At 41.3% G+C, this 21,787-nt stretch overlaps 1 long non-coding RNA gene across 2 annotated transcripts; it reads left to right on the top strand.

The window, feature by feature from the left end:
• The first annotated feature begins 4,324 nt into the window (after positions 1-4,324).
• Positions 4,325-20,862, top strand: LOC307213468. Of its 2 annotated transcripts, XR_013837514.1 has the most exons (3): positions 4,334-4,731; positions 17,528-17,745; positions 19,221-20,862. It is a non-coding gene; the product is annotated as an uncharacterized lncRNA (long non-coding RNA). The 2 variants fall into 2 exon arrangements; XR_013837513.1 differs by lacking the exon at positions 19,221-20,862 and having other exon boundaries at positions 4,325-4,731; positions 17,528-18,572.
• The last annotated feature ends 925 nt before the right edge of the window (positions 20,863-21,787 follow it).

Raw genomic sequence — 21,787 nt, forward strand, 5'->3', positions numbered from 1 at the left:
AAGTGCAGTCACTGACATGAGTAATAAGAAGGGCCATTGAGTTGAGTAGAGCATCCTCCATTTAAAATTGAGTATTGGATTGCAGCCTAAGCCTGTTGAACTTAATGGGCCAGCTATCAAAAAGCCCTGGGGTTTTAAATTTAGTTATTTCTCATTTCACGCCCATTCCCATGAGTTGCAAACAATTATATAATAGTATGCCAAAAGAATCACAACTTACAGGACAATCCTAACCATGTATGCTCAGAATTAAGTCCTTTTGAATCCAGTGGAGTTTACTCTCAGTTAAGTGGAGTTAGGATTCCAGCCTAATTCAAGTAGACTTATTTACCAACTGCAAAAAAAAGCTAAATTATAAAATAGCAATTGAAGATGGCAGACCAATAGTCTGACTCAGTATAGGTCAGTTTCCAGAGCCCTCCCCCCCCCCAAAAAAAAAAGTGAACTGGGATTCAAAATACATACTACTTTGCCTCCAGTGTACTTCCATGACTTGTTTGGGAAATGGTGAACCCATAACCTTAGCCGCAATTCATATGTACCCCGCATCCTGTTCTTTCTAATTAAATACTGTGTTTTGAGAAAAACGGAACAACTTCGCTGCATTTTAAGACAGTACAGTAATATGTACACAGCCAGAGATGCTGTTTTTATGGTTTCAAAATGTTCCCGACAAGCCTTGGCCTCAGTTCATCAAGCTACTTGTGCATATCCCTGGGAGGAACTCTGCATAATGTTCAATGGAGTATACAGGAGCAAAAAGGTCTGCTCATGCAGCGGGACTCCACACCCCCCACCCTGCCTGTTCTGGGTTTTCCCTCAACCCACCAGAGCAGATTTAGGGGGCGTGGGGGAAGGACAGGACAAAAAGGCCATTTGTGTGAGCGGACCTTGTTCTGCTCATGCAACAATTTAGTTGAACCAACCCCAGATGTATGTGGATAGCTCATTTCACTTCACTCAAAAGTATATTAACTGCTCAAAAATAAAGCACCCTGCAACAGAGAAGCAGATATACCATTTGAGATTTCTATGATACTGATGACACTGGGAAAGTAAATACTCTACCCAAAGTAATTTTATTTCACCAAATGTAGGATGATTTCTAAATTGATTCAAGCTAAACATTTAGTTTAATGACAGTAATGTATGATCAAAAATTGATATTTAGAACCAGTAGCATAGTATGTGTCCCACTGTTCTAATTAGCTGATATGAAAATCTTCAAAATATGCAGGCATATGTAAGGCACCTGGTTTTTGAAGAAGGAAAAGCCCCCACCAAGAATTAATTAATTACGGCTCAGCAGCCCTCTGAGACAGATAAATGTAAATGTTGCTTCTTCCTGCACCCCCCCCACCCCTTTATAAAGCAACTGAGGCATAGTAAGGTCTATTTCTGGTAATAAGCCATGAGAGGGTGTGGATGCCTTACTAGGCAATTAGTACAAATAGCCAGAAAGTATTTTGTTGCTAGTGCATGCTTCCAAGTTTTATTGATTTTTGCTGTTTAAAATATCAGTTTCGGAGTAGTTCATGAAATATGTGTTTGTGCAGTTAAAAGCAATTCCTTTTAAAATAAAAGTTTTTAAAAAAAAAACAAAGTTAAATTGTTAGCTAGATGAAGAATTGACATAACTAAAGAGCTATATGTTTTCTGTTTGATTTTTCCCATTTATAAAACATCTGGTAGCCATGTTCATTAAAGGCCTCATTTTGCACCTCACCAGTGTCTTGGTATGATGTACATTTTTGGATGATCCTGACCTGCCGGTTCAAACCTTTGACCAGAAGTGAAATTTCTTTAGCACATTATGCTTCAAAGTTGCCAGTATCCTCTGCTGGCAGCATGACACATTCAGCTCATGAGTAGGCTTTCACAGGCACTATTCATTTGCAGTCCACCATTTAATCTGGAAATCTCAGTACCACTTAAAATCAGTGTACTTAACTCTTGCACTTAACTCTTGCAACTCCATTCTAATGCCAGCTGAGATTGCTCATCACTGGAACAAAGATATAGAACAGAATTTCTGACACTGGAGCTTCCAAACATTGCTACTAGGGCAGCAGTAGCTAGTAGTGTCTAAAACAGAAAATACTGAACAAATCCCTGTTGTAAAGATTTGGGGCTACCATTTCTGTTTAGATGCAGTAGCTCTCCTAATTTCCTCTGCCCGATGTTACCCTGTTAGTAGTCCACATTGAAACAGATCAACCCCATCTCTCCCCTTGAATTATTGGTTTGCTGGTGTTCACTAGTCTGAATCAGTTTGCGAGACGCTCACCTACCATAGTGCATACAACACCTGGGAAAGCTGATGTCAGGATTCATCCGTGGCATCTCAGTTCCCGACTTTTGCCTCAGCATATCCTGTTATTCTTTTATGATGTCCCTGCCATGTCAGCATAAAATAAAATCATGCTTCACCACATTGTGCAGCCTGACCTGTAAGTACACCTTCTTTTTCTATGTGCTTGAAATCTAGAAATTTGGAACCAGGCTGTTTGTCTCAAGCACATATGATATAAAAGGTTCGGTTATTTTTAATGTACTTATTTGTAAAGTTTTGAAGGGGGGAGGGGAATGTGTGTACATTCAGTTTAAATTACAGATAGGTAGCCGTGTTGGTCTGCCATAGTCCAAACAAAATAAAAAAATTCCTTCCAGTAGCACCTTAAAGACCAACTAAGTTAGTTCTTGGTATGAGCTTTCGTGTGCATGCACACGTGTGTATCTGAAGAAGTGTGCATGCACACGAAAGCTCATACCAAGAACTAACTTAGTTGGTCTTTAAGGTGCTACTGGAAGGAATTTTTTTATTTTATTCAGTTTAAATGTTGGCCTTTTTAGTTCCTAAAAACCATAACTCTTGTTTATTTACTAATACAATAAAGAGCTTAATGGAACCTTTAAAACAAATACATTTCTATCATCAGCTTTTGTGCCTGTTGTCAATTGGCAAATTTTACGCATACATGTCTAGACAGAAGACTGGGCAGAGGAGGACTGCCAAGAGGCAAAAGATCCAATCAGAGCCAGTGATGGAGGAAGGAAGGTGCGGTGGGGGCGGTCCGCACCAGGTGTCATCTCTGGCGGGGTGACATTCAGCGTACCACCCGCCTGCGACTCCCAAGCCTATCCCGAGCTGTCGGGGGAAGGGGGGAGCTGCACCACTTTGCTGACAGCATTCCCCCCTTCCCCCTTCATTTTGACAGCTGGGGGAGGCTTGGGAGTCACAGGCGGGCGGCGTGGTGAATGTCTGCCATCGGCAGCTGGCTCTGCCCCCGGCTGCAGGGCGCGCACACTGCTCCGGGCACCTGAGCGGCTATCCCGCGACTTGGAGGGCACTCTCAGTGCCCCCCCTCAGGAGTGCGCCCACCCTGGGCAGCGAGGGCATATGCTTTGCCGCTGATCAGAGCATGTGCAGAGTTGATCACTCAGTACTGGTATTGAACTGGTAGCCCAGATTAACATATAAACATTAACAAGGGACAGTTACTTTCCATATTGAGCTTGCTCCTCCCAGTCTCTACTGATCCTAAATCTGATAGTTTCAAGTGGGCATATACAGGGCTGGCCCAGGATGTTTTTGGAACTTGAGGCAGAACAGAAAATGGTCCATCCCCATTCCTTACCCCTGCTGCCGCCGCCTCCTTATTACAGGAGCAATTGCTGGGCCTAGATATGTATCCCTTTTGAGTGGGCCATTGTTGCTGGTACATAGTTTCTTCAGTTTGGGCAGTTGTCTTTAAGTAAGGATATTCAAGTCATGCAAGGAGGATAGATTGTCTTTCAGACTAGACTGCAGTTCTTGGATTATGCACTAATAAAACTACTATCCATATATTCCCAATTTTCCTAGCATCTAATGGACTTCCTTTTGCAAGGCTTGCTTCACAGTATCTATAGCAGCAGCCTAAGGACATCCTAGATGTGGTCCTCTTTCTTCCCACTGTCTTCTAAATCTGGAATATCTAAAACCAATAGTTCACAACGTGTTGAAATCTGCCAGGAACCATTGAGGAAGCAGAATTTAGCCATCTGGATTAACGTGACAGATTATAAAGCTGGCATGAGATACAAATTTATGTGGCATCTCTTGTATAGTCAGTTCCTTTAGTATTAAAATAGTAGATTATTGGTAATCTTAAGAAATGTGCTCTAAGATTTTAAATCAACTTTCTAATTTTAATGTAAAATTCTTTAATACAGTGGACACTTGGATTGTGAACGTGATCCATGTGGGATGCACGTTCGCAACCCACGTCTGTTCACGTGCGGGTTGCGATTTGGTGCTTCTGCGCATGCATGACCACCGAAACCCAGAAGTAACCCGTTCCAGTACCTCCGGGTTTCGGCAGTCCACAACCCGAAAAAACGCAACCTGAAGCAGCTATAACCCAAGGTATGACTGTAATCAAATTCTAAATGAACATGATTAATGAATCGTGCATTTTGAGAGCTTCTCCAAATCTTCACGTTCTGTTTTGTGTATTCCAATGTAAAAACGGGCATTTAACCCATAAAAAACTAAGCAAAACTAAGTGTTCCCTATAAAGTAATATGCAAATTCCTTTTCTTTCAGGACTCTCCATGCTACCTCTCTTCACTTCAGCTGTAGGACCAGGCTGTCCTTTGGATACATGGGACAAAATTACACAGATGTAGAAAAATCTCTGAACCGTCAGCACCCAGGCACTTCTGCCATAAAGATGCCATGTATTCAATGTAAGCACAATCACATACAGTTCATACCTCATGTTACGGACGCTTCAGGTTACGTGTTTTCGGGTTACGGACCGTGGGAAACCCGGAAGTACCAGAACAGGTTACTTCCGGGTTTCGCCGCATGCACAGAAGCGCCAAATCGCGCTGGTGCCTGCGCAGACGCGGCGCTTCAGGATGCGAACGCTGTAGGTTGTGGACGTGCCTCTGTCACGGATTACATCTGCAACCCAAGATTCCACTGTAATTTGGTTTCAGGCACAGGACTGAACATCCAAAAAGATCCACTTTCTTTTTATAAAGATCTGTTTCAAGCCCATAGGGTTGGAGGGAGAGTGTATGGGCAATGGAATCTCAGAACCTTGCATGGGAAGTTGAACAGTGTTCAGAAGTGCAGTGTTCAGAAGTGGGGCTTCAGTAACCTGCATAACTCAGTGTTCCTTCTTATAAGCAGAGAATAAATTATGCAAAATACATGCAGATTTGCAATTTATACAGGAGTCAGAATACAGATTAAGTGGACTTAGAAATTTATTTTCTTAGTGCAGAATAATATAGCTTTCCCCACCCCTGTCTTCAGCAATTCTGCCAGTAAGGAATGCAAGGTTACCCAATCATGCCATTAGAATAAGCTGATGGATCGTAATATGTGCACATGTGTATAAGGAATAACTAAATGAGAACGACCATCTTCTCTGTTTCCATTTGCCTTTAAAACCATTTAGTTCATGGTGCTTTTGAATAATCTGAAAAGAAGAGGTAAATGATAACGTCAAGTAAGCAATCCAGATTGCCTTCGAAATTTTCAGACAAGAATAAATCAACGCACAAGTGAAAGCCACAGCAGGAAACCATAATAACCAATTGAAGTTTCATTTTCCTGTCTACTGCAGTGGGTTAATATTGCAGTGCAGAGCTTTTTGCCCCATTACTCATTTGTGAGAAAGCAAGAGGTTTTAGACAAAAACTTCCTGTGGATTATTACTTATGAGTCCCCCCAACTTTTTATTGAATTTTTGTTTCATGCAAAACCTCTTTAACTATCATATTTACCTTTTTATGTTCTTAATTTTTAATCTTAATTCAATAGCATGCATCAAGTTATTGGTTTGCTTTTGTTTTATTATGTATTTTGTGTTCTCGTTTTATATTTTTATGTTGTGAACCACCCTGTGATCTTCAGATAACCAATTAAAACTCAGGTATACAAATTTAACAAACAAATAAATAAATTCTTGCAGTTTGTTAATGAAGAAATTAGCAACAGGAGCAGGTGGGAAATAGGCTTGGAGGCTGTTCACCTATACACTGACTTAAAGGCTTTCAGTCATGATATAAACTAATTAAGTGAGCACAGAATTGCTGGTGAACCCCACAAAATTGTAAGTCACTCTGTGTGTAACATAGACAACTACAGAACTGGGGAACCAAAAGCCTATCTTTCTGACAGGCAATTTGCTAAACAAGCTTCAGTTTAGATAAGAGATGGGATATATGAAACTCCCTGCAGAACACTCTGCTTAATGTAACCGAAATGCCATAATTTTTGGTCACACTCAATCTAACCTTGTTCTTAGAACACTCTTGCACCGTATTAATCCAGATTTACAGACCAATCGCAAACATAGTTACATGGAAATACATTTCACTACATTCAATAGGCTTTACTTTTCTGGTAAATGTGCTTATAGGATTGTAACCTAAATCATTCAGGATTTGCCTGGATATTTTGTACTTTAAATGTAATGTAGCCATCACAAAACCTATTTACAATATCCCCCTTCCAGTTCACCTGGAGCACTTTATGGCCAGAATTAACTCCTAACAACAGAGTGTGTTTAATCTACTATTTATGTAACTCACAGATGTCTGTCATGGGGGCTGGACAACTTACACTTTTAAAAAGATGTTTGTGGACGGAAGGGAGGATTTATCCAGTAACAATGGGGTATGATGTTTCATGTGACTCTAGGCCCATGTCTTACATACAGTCAACAAAACTTTGTCCAAACTAGGATTACATTGCTCCAGCTTTCAAAAACCAGTTTCCCAAAGTGTAAATGCTATGGTTTGTTTTTGATTCCTTACCCATTTCAGTCTGCAGTCCTTTACACCAGTAGTAGCTAGCCCATATCTTTCTCACTAGCGAGAGAATTCGATAAATATGGGACCACCACCCAATGGGTCCCTGCTGCTTACAATTAATCCCTCCGTGTCTCTTAGGTTTTTATAATGTACTGGGTTTTTCAGCATCAGTTCCTGCAGTGCCCATAATCTCAGAGACATTTCTGTTCACACAACATTGCTGCAGGTGCACTTTCATGTTGGATGCATTTTGACACCTGACCCCAATCTCAGTACTGTACTTTTCCGAAGCATGGTGGCCTTTTGCATCATTTCTACAAGTGCTTTAAAGCATTGTGTTATGGCTCAGTTGTTGTTTTGCTCTTAAACAACAGGTGAAAGATTAAGGACCAAGCAGCATGTGGCCACAGTGTGTGCAAAATAGTGTTCCTGCCAAAAAAAAATAGACTCCTTCGGAGTATTACGTCTTAACCATTTAAAATTATGTGGCTTCATGCCTTATGGATAAATTATATGGGATAGAGACATTATATTCAGAAGAATATTCCCTCAAATCTTCCTTCCAGTTCCTCTCTGTGGGTTGCATCCAATGCTGTGTAAGCAGAGTTCCCTTCGCACTATAGGGAGTTCCCCTTCCTCTCCTCTTTCTTCGGACCCCCAATATCTGATGCAGAGGGTTCCCCAACCTTCTGGAGCAGATTTTGAAGATGCAAGGGGGTAATGCAGGGGAGATGAGGGAGCAGTTCCCTTGTGTAAACTGGAATTTTCTGCACAAGTGGAAGAGCAGTGTTGGATACAGTCCTTTGGCCCAGCCCCTTAGACAGATGGTACTGCAGGGGTATTTGGTGCCCTACAGATGTTGTTCAACTATAACTCCCATCAGCCTCAGTCAGCATGATCATTGTCTAGGGATGGCAAAAAGATTAGATCAGCAACATCTGTAGAACACCACATTGGCTACCCTGTGCCTGCTGTAAATAAGGCTAAGCATATGGATGCATGAAATAAACACACGTCCTTCTCCTGTGACTCCATCTCTCTTATTTTTCTCTGGTCTCCACTGTGTTGAATTGTAGATAGCAAGCTTCTCGGGACAGGGGCCTGTATTTTCCCAAATGTTATAAAATAAGACTTACGTAGGTAACATGCTTATGATGCAATCCAATACATGTTTACTCAGTAGTAAATCCTGTTGAGTTTAGTGGGATTTATTGCAAAGTATGTGTGTACAGTATAGGATTTCATTCTGAATGTTCAGAGTACTATAATCCTCCTGATTGGCTTTATAATGGCAGTAAAGGAAAACAATTCACTTCAACACTTGTTCTTCCAAGGTTTTTCTTTAAACATTTCGCTCTTTTTTCAAACACATTTATCTTCTTGCCCTTGCATCATCCAAATACACATTGTTAAATGATTAGGTAAAGGTAAAGGTACCCCTGCCCGTACGGGCCAGTCGTGTCCGACTCTAGGGTTGTGCGCCCATCTCACTCAAGAGGCCGGGGGCCAGCGCTGTCCGGAGACACTTCCAGGTCACGTGGCCAGCGTGACGAAGCTGCTCTGGTGAGCCAGCACCAGCACAGCACACGGAAACGCCGTTTCCATGTTTGGATGTGTATCATCCAAATACACATTGTTAAATGATTAAAGATTGTCAAATCCCAGTAGATGATGTTAGGGTATAGCCTGTAGTATTGCAGCCCATTTTCATGCAGGGTTTTCACCATTAACAACAGACTTAACAAGCCAAAACTAAACATTCCCAATGTTAGAGAAAACTGCACCTGGAATCATAGAAATGTTTCTGCCCCTCCCCCCCCAGACACAAAATGGTAACCTTAACAGCATGTGATTGCAATATCCTTCCTCTTGCTACATAGCTACTTGAGCACCCAATGGAGGGCCATTTCACACAAAATATGTTCTTCAATTTGACTGTGAAGGAATTTTATGAAACAGCCATATGTTCCTGGAAGACTGCTAATCATGGATCTGCAATTGCAAATGATTCTTTATGGACAGTACTGCAGATGATGGCACCCTCTGGAAAACAAGGGCAGTGATTATGTTATACAAATTGCTACAATAGAGGACTAGTGTGAAACCACACGTGTGAACTAGATTTCAAAAAGAAGTGAAACATGGGGGTATTTTCATGCTCCTAAATACGGGAAGCAGTCCTAGAGGCTGCAATGAGCAAAAATGGAAGGGGCAGATGCTGTTAGAGATAGGCAAACTTTTTCTCTTTTCCTGCTGCTGAATATAAAAAAGAGATACACTGTAGATAAATGACAATTAATGGCAATGTAGAAAAGGCAATTAATTACAGTCAGCAAATGGCACGAGACAACGGGTAAATGGTGATGGATTAACAATCAATTAAAGGCAGAGAGGAGACCATCTGTTAAAAATGGTAAGAGTGAATGTTCAGTTGATCGATACCAATGAAGAGCTAGGTATAAGAAAGTGAACAGTATTAACAGTGGGCAGGTACTCTGCACCTGATCTTAGCAGTCTCTCAGAAGGAGGAGAGTGAAGAATTGCATGCAAAAGGAGTATGAGGCAAATAGTTAAACTATTCCAGGAAGAGGGAGACTTGAAGGTCATCTCATTAGCTCTAACGGGCCAACACACTAAAATGCCTTATGATTTGTGATTATTATTTTTTAAAAGTTGTGACAGCAGTGAAGACAGTTCTTATGGACATATTTTAAAGGTGAAAAATATGCATGGTATTTAAAGGATCTCTGCCCTTATGGATGCTCTATAATCATGAAAGGCAGGATTTGAAAACTATTTAGTTGGTAAAGAGGAATCTAAACATGCGATTGAAATGTGGAGATCGGAATGCTACACTGAAGGCACAAATATGTTCAGCTCTCATAATCTCATTGGAGATTCATCATCCATACATCGTTGCTCTTGCTTATTTGACAAAATAGGATAAGCAATGAGAAAGATGGCATACGGTTGGCAAGCATACACGAAAGAAACATACATGATTCCAGATGTGTGAGCAAAGAAGCCTGAAAGATTACATAAGTTGGACATCTATGGTTACAATCCACAAATTCAACAGAATGTGTAACCCACTATGTTCAGATAGTGCCACTTCACATAGAACAGTCACCAAGCAACCCAAACTCGTCATTTTTTGCTGCACCTATATTTGCTTCATTGGTTTATATTTGTAAGCCTCTTTGAGCCCAGTGCTATAGGGTGACCTAGAAATATTGTTTAATATTATATGTTCCATACTGTTGTTTTTATTTTATTTTAATTTTATTTAATGTAAGCTGTTCTGGGCAACTGGAAGGGTGGGATACAAATCCTCTTAATAAACAAAATCTATTGACGTTGCTGACATCTTTCTGTCTGTTTCTCTCTTTTTCCATCTGCTTAATTTCTGCACCTGCCACTTATTATCCAGTTTGCCTTAACCACACTTAAGTTGCAGTTATGGCACTTAAAAAAAAAAAAAAGATTACATTTGAGCCCTGCCTATAGTAAGAGACCAGACTGGAACTCTTAAGATTTCTGTAGACCAAAGCAACTTAAGGACAACCAGACATTTGCCTTTTATTTGAAACACCCAGGAATTATGGCCTGTTATTCAGTGGCAGAGTACACGCCTTGCATTCAAAAGGTTGCCATATGAGCAGATTTAGGTCCAAATTAAACACTTTTGAAACTCCATGCTTATACCTCTTCGGTTGAAGTTTATGAGTGGCTTGTTGGTGTCACAGATCGTGTTTGTGACTATCAGGACCTAGGGCTTATTTTAAGCCATAGCTCCCCAGGATTCATGTCCTATTTCCATCTCGGGGCTCGGACATGAAAAATGATATAATAAGAAAGGAATGCCTTTCCCTTGCTACTGTGTAATCATGCCCAGACGATCCCCTTGGGTCTGGGATTAGGGGTGCAGGTTTACAGATAATTGGTCAGGACTTAAAACCACACATCCCATGTGAGAACCCAGCAGCCCCTCTCTGTTTAAGAAATGTATATCATATTTCCAGAGTAGATCTTCATACCAACTGGGTGGCAAATTTGTGTGGGGAGATGCACTTATCAGAGGTTAAGCTCCCCCAAACTGCTACAGTAGTTACTTTTGAGAAAGAAACCAAATCACCCTTTTACATGGCAAAATTTCAGCTATCATCTGCTTTTAGCCCCCAAGAAAAGAGAAGCAGAATTCATTCAATTTATAAGAAGCTTATGATGTCAGTTGTGAAATGTCAACAGATAGCAACTTAGTCTAATCCCCAAAAGATGACCTACTTGAAGATGTTTGACAGCCTATGCAATCTCTTTGTGCAGAGTCAATGAATGTCACTTAAAGGAGCTGAATTTCAAATGTATCAGATTTTGTACCAGCCACTATATTACTATTGGATCCAATTTTGACTTCACTGTCTGACATTTTAGGGCAGAAAGAGTGCTAAAGAGGACATTATGTTCAGCCACTGCAAACTCTGCAGGATTCCACCTCAAATCTCTCATGTTCCTTTAATTAAATGCATCTCTAGCATGTTCACATCTATTACCAAAGACTTGAAATATGAACTTCATTATTACATTTATTTTAGAATGAGCCTGTTGCCTGGCTGTGAACGGTCCTGAATGTCACAGATTGAAATCTGGGTGTCAGCAAGCGACTTATCAGGAAGGTAACCAAACTGGGAGGGCTATCATGCCCTCAAGCTGGCAAGCAATGATGGACAGCTTGAACACAGTTGATACTGAATAATCATGCCACAGCTAGAATTTATAAGGAAATGTAGGCTCCCTAGCTGGAATGACATCCTCTGGTCATCTGAAGCGCAGAGGAAAAGCAGGCTAGCAGCAACCTACTTTGGCAATGCAGCAAAGAAGGCAGCTGAGTCCTTCCTTACCATTAGCCCCCTCAAACTGAGCCCTCTGGTGCCTTGCATTATATTAGGGTTGACAGCTTTATTCCTGGTTGCTTTGTTATGATTGGCTACTGCATTTGTCCATATCCTGTCCTCCAATGAGGATTAAGAGCACTGGGAATTGTAGCTCTGAGAGGTAAACCATAGAACCCAGGATTTGGGGGAAGGGAGATATGCATTAAGTGTATGTTATACAGTGGTACCTCGGGTTAAGAACTTAATTCGTTCCTGAGGTCCATTCTTAACCTGAAACTATTCTTAACCTGAGGTACACTTTAGCTAATGGGGCCTCCCGCTGCCGCCGCGCAATTTCTGTTCTCATTCTGAAGCAAAGTTCTTAAGCAGAGGTACTATTTCTGGGTTAGCGGAGTCTGTAACCTGAAGCGTCTGTAACCCAAAGTACCACTGTATAACCAACATAAGTTGCTGCCTGTTGACATTTCACAACTAGTTAGGGGCAGCTTGTTTTCAAGCAACGTGCATTTGATAGAGTGCAGTGGTTTTCATGCATATTTTTCTCCCTCATTTTAAACAGGATTCCAAATATTCTACACTGTGGATGTTCCTGTCAAAAATACCGTAGTGCTTTCAGGGCAGCTGAAATTTTTCATGACTGACTGTTAATTATTATTATTTTTAAAACCAGTCCTTTTCTCTGTCCTTATTTTCCTTCTGTGCTGATTTGGTGCCATTTTCCCTTGTGATTATGTACTGTCTTCTTCCTTGATTAATTGAGCTCCCTGGAAATCACATAGTGATGCAACATGGCCAGATTTGGCTAGGTATAGCTACAGGCATCACTGAGGACAAATGAAGCCAATTCAAGCTGCCTACCCTCACTCTGAATATGCAGGCATTTTCACCTCCTTCTGACAGCAAGCAGGAAGGAAGGGCAGACAGGACTAGACTGGACAATGAAACGGGGGGGGGGGATGTTCAAGAAAAGCACCTTCAGCTTTGAGGAGGTCTAATCCTGGATACTAAATGACCTGACTGTTCCACCATTGCTTCACATCTCCTTTTTTTTTTTTTTTTTTTGTCTTTCTGTTTTTTTTTTTTTTGTAAAGATTTTTATTAATTTCCAATTTTTTTAACAAAACACAAAACAACAATAAACAAACAAACAAAAAACTCGTATTTTCATAGCCTTATTTTCATAACCCTCTTTTCCCGGACTTCCCCATACCTTTCCCTTTTTGCATCCTTAGTTTAGTACCATTATTCAGCAACCTATCTTGCCCAATTAAATGTAAATTCGTCCTCTTTCTCTATTCCACCCTAAATTTTAAACCCAATTATCGCTGCAATTCTACGTCTTCTTTTCCCCCAGCATTTTAACACTCCTCAGTTTTATAGTAATTCTTAAGATACATCTTAAATTTCTTCCAATCTTCTTCCACAGTCTCTCTCTCTTGGTCGCGGATTCTGCCGGTCATTTCTGCCAGTCCCATAAAGTCAATCACTTTCGCCTGCCATTCCTCCAGCGTGGGTAGCTCTTGTGTCTTCCAATACTTTGCTAGAAGAATCCTTGCTGCCGTGGTGGCGTACAAAAAAAAAAATTCCTATCCTTCTTCGGCACCAGCTGGCCGACCATACCCAGGAGAAATGCCTCTGGTTTCTTGTTAAAGGTGCACTTAAGCACTTTCTTAATTTCATTATAAGTCATTTCCCAGAAGGCCTTAATCTTTGGGCAGGTCCACCAGAGGTGGAAAAAGGTACCCTCAGTCTCTTTACATTTCCAGCATTTGTTATTGGGCAGATGATAAATCTTCGCAAGCTTGACTGGGGTCATGTACCACCTATAAATCATTTTCATTATGTTTTCTCGTAAGGCATTGCATGCCGTAAATTTAATACCTGTGGTCCATAACTGCTCCCAGTCAGCAAACATAATGTCATGACCTATGTCCTGTGCCCATTTAACCATAGCAGACTTCACTGTCTCATCTATTGTATTCCACTTCAACAGCAAGTTGTACATTCTTGATAAGTTCTTAGTATTGGGTTCTAACAATTCTGTTTCTAATTTCGATTTCTCCACCTGGAAACCAATTTTCCTGTCCTGTTTAAAAGCCTCCATTATTTGAAAATAATGGAGCCAATCTCGTACCTTAGACTTTATTTTCTCATAGCTTTGTAGTTTAAATTCACCACCTTCTTGCTTCACATCTCCTGTTCCACCCACACCTGGCCATTTGCAAGCAGCCTTGGGCTGCTCCAGCCGTGAGGTGTAATTTTGCTGCACGGCACAACCTCCAGTTAGCTGTGCTTAGAACATTCTGGTGACAAGCTCTATTCTTTCCACATGGAAGGAGCAAGTGTGATCCTTCCCTGCCAAGCTATTTTGTAAACATACATGTACTGCAAATCTGTTTCACTCAAACAAATATTTCCAGAATATGCTTAGTTAAGAAGCATATTAAGAAGCAAATAAGCGATTGGGCCTGAGATGATTACATAAAAAACACTGGATAGCGGCTTTTTTTTTTAAGGCAATCAGTTGAATAAGGACAGTCAGAAAACACCCAGAAGGATTACTGTTCTTGATAAATATTACAATAACTGTTGGAATAAGCCATTGCATTGAGGAGGGTTATTAAAGTTACTTGGATTTTTTTACATCTGGAGAAAGATGTTGTTGTTCTTTAGTCGTGTCCGACTCTTCGTGACCCCATGGACCAGAGCACCCCTGGCACTCCTGTCTTCCACTGCCTCCCACAGTTTGGCGAGACTCATGTTTGTAGCTTTGAGAACAAAAGAAAGATACTGGTATTTATATTGGTGTTAGTGCATCAGATAGAAAGGCTGTAACATATTTTGATATATTCAAAACCTAGGGGACGCGGGTGGCACTGTGGGTTAAACCACAGAGCCTAGGGCTTGCCGATCAGAAGGTCGGCGGTTCGAATCCCCACAACGGGGTGAGCTCCAGTTGCTCAGTCCTTCTCCTGCCAACCTAGCAGTTTGAAAGCACGTCAAAGTGCAAGCAGATAAATAGGTACCGCTCCAGCAGGAAGGTAAATGGCGGTTCTGTGCGCTGCTCTGGTTCGCCAGAAGCGGCTTAGTCATGCTGGCCACATGACCCAGAAGCTGTACGCCTGCTCCATTGGCCAGTAAAGTGAGATGAGCGCCACAACCCCAGAGTCGTCCGCGACTGGACCTAACAGTCAGGGGTCCCTTTACCTTTAGGTGATATATATAATCTATCACGTGTCTGCACAACTTGTGACCCGCCAAGCTGAAACGGCCACTGGGAATGCCATGAGCCTCTGGAGCTTTTTACTTCTTTGATCTATAGTTTTACTTCCTGTGGTGCACCCTCCACCCAAATTCTTCCCAACACTACACCCTTCCACTCTTTGTGAAGTGTCTCCTACCTGCTGTGTAATTACCTCCAATAGATTTTGTAGAAATGTTTCCATATCCAGATAAGACTGGCATCTTGGCTGTGTACACCCCATACAGTGGTACCTTGGTTCTCAAACTTAATCCGTTCCGGAAGTCCATTATAAAACCAAAGCATTCCAAAAGCAAGGCGCGCTTTTCCATAGAAAGTAATGCAAAATGGATTTATCCATTCCAGACTTTTAAAAACAACCCCTAAAACAGGAATTTTACATGAATTTTACTATCTCACGAGACCATTGATCCATGAAATGAAAGCAATAAACAATGTACTGCAGTCACACAACCAACCAATCAGTAGCTGAACTGGGTTCCACACAGTCACAAAAACAAAACAAAAAAGCCACAAAAACAAAAACGCAAGATAAATAGCAAAAGCAGACAGACCTCAGCGTAACACTCAAAATGGAAGTGTGACACTCAAATTGGAGCTCGTTCGGCTTCCAAAAAAAGTTCACAACCAGAACACTTCCAGGGTGGCCGGGTTTGGGTTCCAGGTTGTTTGAGTACCAAAACGTTTGAGAACCAAGGTACCACTGTAAAGCACATCTCCCCACCACCAAAGTATCCTGGGAACTGTAGTTTGTTAATGGTGCTGGGAATTTTACCTCTGTGTGCATAAAACTACAGTTTCTAACATTCTGAGGCGGGATGTGCTTTCACATACATGAGTGAAACAAAACCTGAGATCTCGGCTATAAAATAATGTGCCTAGGTAAATGGGTGGGTGGGGGATCATAGTCTTATTTCCTAAATAGATTTACCTTCTACCTTGTTGCCAGCTGCTTCATTTCCATGGTCTAGCTGAGATCAGAGAACCCGTTATTATCCTCCAGCCTTTGTGTAACCTTCAGGTTTGGCTTTCTGTTACTGTTTACTTAAACCAGCGAAAACCTGCTTATTGTTTGTGATTATCTGCGCGCTCTGAAAAGGCACCAAACGTAAAACTCTGTTATTATTGTAGACACAAGACAGAAGGGGGGGAGGGCTTAAGCTTTTCATTCTTAAAACTGTAGTGTAATTTGTGGCAAGAGATTATTATGACCCTATGCGAATCAGAACATCACTGACGCCTCACTTTCAGGGAAGATATATAGGAGAGGCCTTCACTCGTGATCATTTTTATTTTATTTTTTTTTACTCCTGCAGCTTCTTAGTAGGATTCCCTACCCAGTCCTGCAGGTTTGGATCCTCTTGGTACAATTTTATTTTCTGTCTAGCAGTGTGGCCTATATAAAGCAGCAGATGAGGGCAAAGAATAATGACTTTACCTGGTGACCCATTACAATGTATATAGAATCCATGTTTATTTGAGCTTTGCATGGGGAATGCAAACTGGACCTCTTAGGCTTCGGATGAATCTTCAGTTTTATGGATTCACTGAAGACCTTTAAAAGGTCAGGCTTTATATTTCCTCACATGTAATATATTCCTTTCACATGCTCATAAAGAAATCCCCTTCTTTCACCAATGTATGCAATAAACTAGGGTTGATAAGTCAGAAATCAAGGAGATCATAGATATAAAGCCTCTTAATAAACTTTCCAGAAACTAGAGTCAAGGATGCATTTCTCAAAAGGGAATGTGTCTTTTCCCAAGAAAATTGCCAGAATGCTTTCTTTCCATTAGGAATATGCAGTGATTTAATAAGCACTTGAATGGATTGGGGGAATATAAGATTAGAGCAAGAAACAGTTTCAACTCAGAAACAGTTGTGACTCAGAAAAAAATCCAAATTTTTTAATAACAAAAACCAAAACTGATACAAGACAAATCTTGAGGTTCAGGCACACCCTAATCAACATTTATCAGTAGCCTCATCAATATTATTAAATGGGAAGGAAGAGGGGGTGATTCATTTAAGAAAATGAATGGGAACAGATCGATGAGCAACCACATTGCCTGAAAGAATAGAGTCAGACTTTTCATTAATTAAAAACATTTGCCATTCCTACTTTTTTATTAATTAAAGAACTGCTAGATTACTGTACTGTAGTCTGCAGGATGATTTTAGCATTGTTCAGTGCTCATCACCACATTCCTTATTACTGCTTGTGATTATGCAAATGTTTCATTCTTCTGAGTTAACTCTGAGTTAACTTCTGAGTTAATCATACGATCGTTCAAGGGGTTTCCAATCTGTGTCAGAGAGGCTTAATTTGGACCATTAAGTGACCCTTAAATCAACTTTCTTTGCGTTTTCTGCTTCTGCAATTTGAGTGCAAAAGCTCTTCTTCCAGTATAAAATTAGCTCTATTCTGCACATTAACAGCATTCACAGAGTACAAGAGAGGCTAGATGGTGAAATGTGAAGATGCCCACTGATTTCTTTTGATAGAAATTGAGAGTCACTGGTATTTGCTTTCATCTTTACATTTTTTTCTCCTCCTCAGACACAGTTACACGCTGGAAAGGTTCTACAAGTTAGCAGTGTTCATAAAGTGGTTGGAACATCTTTCTGTCCTGGCATTAGACACTGGGCCTTTTTCATTGGCTTCCTATAATTAACCAAAGAGCATACTTACCTTGGAACAGCTTCGGGTGTAACTTGCAAATCATGCAGTCATATCAACGTTTCCATTTTCTTCACTGTCATAATGTGGGAGGAATGGTATGAAACCTTTCACCAATATGTTGATGGATGATGTGATGAGTTATTTTTGAAACACACCCCAACTCGGAGAAGGAGGAGAACAGGTTGTTATTCCTGCCTATTAATGAATTGCAGTCATTTTCTCATCTGCACTTATTCCCTCCCAGTACAAGCACCTGTTTCTAAAGTCCACTTTCTTGATCACTCTCTGGGTTTAATTTACAGTGTGATCCTATGCATGTGTACTCAGAAGAAAGTCTGTCTCTGTTAATTGGGGCTTACTTTCCGGAAAGTTCATAGCATTGCAGCATTAGTGCCACAAATGGAAGCTTTGCTTTGTTACTTTATAAGTTATTGGTCACCTGTGGGGTACAATGTGAGCATAGTCATGACTGATTAGTATCCTAGATGAGATATTCTGGAACTACGGTGTTATTCTGTGGAGAGCTATGGAGTTTGAGAAAATATTTCACATCAATTATTTGGGGGTGTTTACGCACTGAGATAGAATTTATCACCTGCTTGAGTGTATGCCACTTGGCTAGAGATGAGAAGTCCTACAACTTATTGGAAATATTGATTAGAGCTAACAAAAATCTGACTGACTTGCATTGTCATTAAGCCAGACCTCCATCTGCCCTTTCAAGATGGAGACAGACAGTGCTTTTGGGCACATGTCTGACAGCAACTCCAATAAACACTTTACAATCATGTTTGCTGCAGGTATACCAGCATTACTGCAGGAAAAGCCGGGGCACTATTCCAACCAGACAACTTTTTCTCAAAAGAGATGCATTTATTCTGCATTTTCATGCATTCATATCTTTTAAAGAGCAAAATGTAAATAGCCCTTCTTCATTGTCTCACTGAATTAACCAATGCTAACATTTCGATTTAAAGCCTGCTTAATAGGCCATAACTTGAAGGGAAATGTCTGGGATACTGGCTTGGGTGGGGAAGTAGCAGCAAATTATTCTCTTATCTAACCTATGCATCAACATCATAATCTAGGCGTAATTAGCTAGCATCTCACACCAAGCAGTAAAAGCAGAGAAGCTGGCTAAGCATGTCTTCCAAACTTTGGAATGATTTGTAATGTATTCAAGAGTGCAAGGTGTGCCACAGGCTGAATGCCTCACTTTTATTTATGCAGAGCTCTCATGAACATTTTTGTAGTGATGTCAGCTGCAGCACAGAACTGCCCTACTGCTCAGAAACTCGTGGCCAGCTAAAAGAGTCATTTTCCTCAAAGAGCAGGACTTCAATCGAACTGTGAACATGGTTTAAGTCATAACATTGTGCCAGCCCTGGATTGTCCATACCAAAGACTGTAGTGGCTACAGTCTGGGGAGAAAGCATGATCAACCAACCAAGATATACATGTTAATTACCAGTTGCTGGAAACAATCAAATGAAACTTTAAAAAAAAATCCTGAAAGGTTAATGTCAAGGTAGTAACACTATACATAAGCTTCTATGGTTTGTCATTACAGGAATTAATTTAAGCGAGCCTGGCGTAGCCATGTGGAAGAGATCAGAAACTTCTTCTACTGTCTTTGACTGACTGCAGCTTGTCATTATGTCAGAACACCATGGACAGACTGTGGTTAATCTTAACTATCAGCTCCGGCCAGAGTAGCCAGTGATCAAGGGTGATGGGAGTTGGGAGTCAAAAGTTTAGCCAGGCCTGTCTTAATGTGACAGATGCCTTAGTCTTTTAGAAATATAACCACCCAGTATTAGCCTCTAAGAGTTCATACTCTAAAACCTTATTTATGTACACAGCATAAACATATTACAAAACAGCAGTCTCTTGTGGCTTGAAATGAAGACATGGAGAAGCCGGCCCTTACATTGCACTGTATGTGTGAACCGGCCTTCTCCGGCCGTTTTCACTGTCCCTTGATAAACCTCAAAAGATGAGGGAAACAAGCCTGGGAGTAAAAGTTTTTGGAGTGCAACTCTGTTTGTACATGAGAGAACCCCCTCAGGAGAGAGACCTTAAAAAGGGTTGTACATGTTCCACAGACAACCGCAACAGAGAATTCAAATTAGAGATGTGGCAAATGGAGAGCGGAACGTAATCATCCAAGGGTCCGAGCCAGAGGTGGTTTTAGGGTAGCACTGGATGCCATGCTGCAGGGGCCGCCACAACAAAGAACGAGCACGCGAGGTGGAGTGGTGCCGAATTTTAGCATCATGCAGGGCGCCCCTGAAATTTGAGAGCCCAAATTCTGCCACACTGCCAGAGCTCAGGGGCACCACATGCATGTTCACCACATACAGAAGGTCCCAGGTTCCATCTGCAGCATCTCCACATAGGCTGAGAGAGACTCCAGCATGAAACCTGGGTGAGCCACTGTTGTCAGTGCAACCAATACTCAGCTGGATGGACCAATAGTCTGACTCAGTACCAGGCAGTTTCATATGACACCCAAGTTCGTGCAAGGAATGACTCACACCAGAGAGAGTATTCTCCGTCCCTGAAAGATATTTGTATCATATTTACTGGAGCTATTTTTAATGTGTTTTACCTTTTAAAAACTACCTTTTTAAAAATAAGAGTGTTTCCAAGGAGCTATATTACAGAACATTGCTCTGTTAGTGGTTAAGTCTTTTATTATTTGTTTGAACAGATCTATGTTTTTAGACAGCTGTCAATATTGCTGCCTTTGTCACTTTAGGATTGTTTTCATTTCTTGTTGTTGTTTTTTTATGAGCCCAACTTGAGCGGCCTATAAACAATTTCATAAATGAATAAATAGTGTTGTGAGTTTGGGGAGGCAGGTTAGGATGTATGATGCCTGAGCCCCTTCTAATTCCTGGATCTAGCAAGGACTAAAACCTAATGGAAGATACCATTGTTGAATTAGCCAGGCAGGGGCCATAATGGCCCCTAAGCACAGGTTGTTAGTATAAGAAAGAAAGCTGCTCTGTACCAGAGGGCAAATGGATGGGGCCCCTCCATCTGGCTGGTAGTGAGGACAATAGCCATAGAGTTGTGTTTGTGAACTGGGCTGCAAGCAGGTAGAGGCCAGGGAGTGAGAGTCATGCTTGATTTCTGCTTGAATCCAAGGCTGTGACTAAGGGAGAAGCACGATCTTGGGGGAGGCCCTCCATTGGAGGCTCAGGTTGTATGTATGTGCAAATAAGCGGTGTATCTTAAAAACTCCAGTCTCCACTGACCCTCATTCCAAGGAAACCACCCATGGTAAGCACCTAGAACCCCGGGAATACAACACCACTCAGAGTTTGGGGTAGCATGCAACAATACAAATATGCAGCAAGACGGAGGTGACGTGTGATGAGCTAGTTCATAAGAACCACTTGCTGCATGAAACAGTCTTATAAGATAAGGATTCTGTTCCTAACACCGTGCTGCTTCCTGGTAGCAGTGAAAAGAGCCTAACCTCCATGACAAAGTGCCACCACCGCAGAATAGTGATGAGCTATTCTATAGAGAATACTCTTCTGAATTAGACAGCCAGTGTGGCACAGGTTTAAAACTGTGCTGCCAAGAGAGACAAGAAGACACACCTAAGAAAACTTTGCAAGCAGTACTAACAAAGAACTCTTGTGATTTCCTGTACAAAACACAAAGGAAGCTTTCAAAGAGGAAAAGCAGTGTTCCATAGAGTCAGGCTTGTTTTATGGACTTGCTATGCCTCATTCATGAGAAAAAGTTTTGCTGCTTCATATATCACACAGGACACCCCCCCCACACACACACACTGTGTCAACATTTTCTTGTAGTATTCCTTCTTACAACAGTCATTTGAAGCAAGTCACTAATAATCTCACTCTTCAGGTGGGAATGGAACCTGAGAGAGGAATAGCCAGAAAGCCATCAATGGTCCACAAACAATCTGGTTTAAAATGCTGCATTGAAGATTTCCTGGAGCAGAGGTGGGGAAGCTGTCTCTCTCCAATCGTCATTGGACTCCATCATCACTGACTAGTGGCCGTGGGTGGTGCTGCGGTCTAAACCACTGAGCTTCTTGGGCTTGCCAATCAGAAGGTTGGCGGTTCAAACTCCCGTGATGGGGTGAGCTCCCGTTGC

This window comes from Podarcis cretensis, assembly GCF_951804945.1.
Source record: "Podarcis cretensis genome assembly, chromosome: 3".
Lineage (NCBI taxonomy): Eukaryota > Metazoa > Chordata > Lepidosauria > Squamata > Lacertidae > Podarcis > Podarcis cretensis.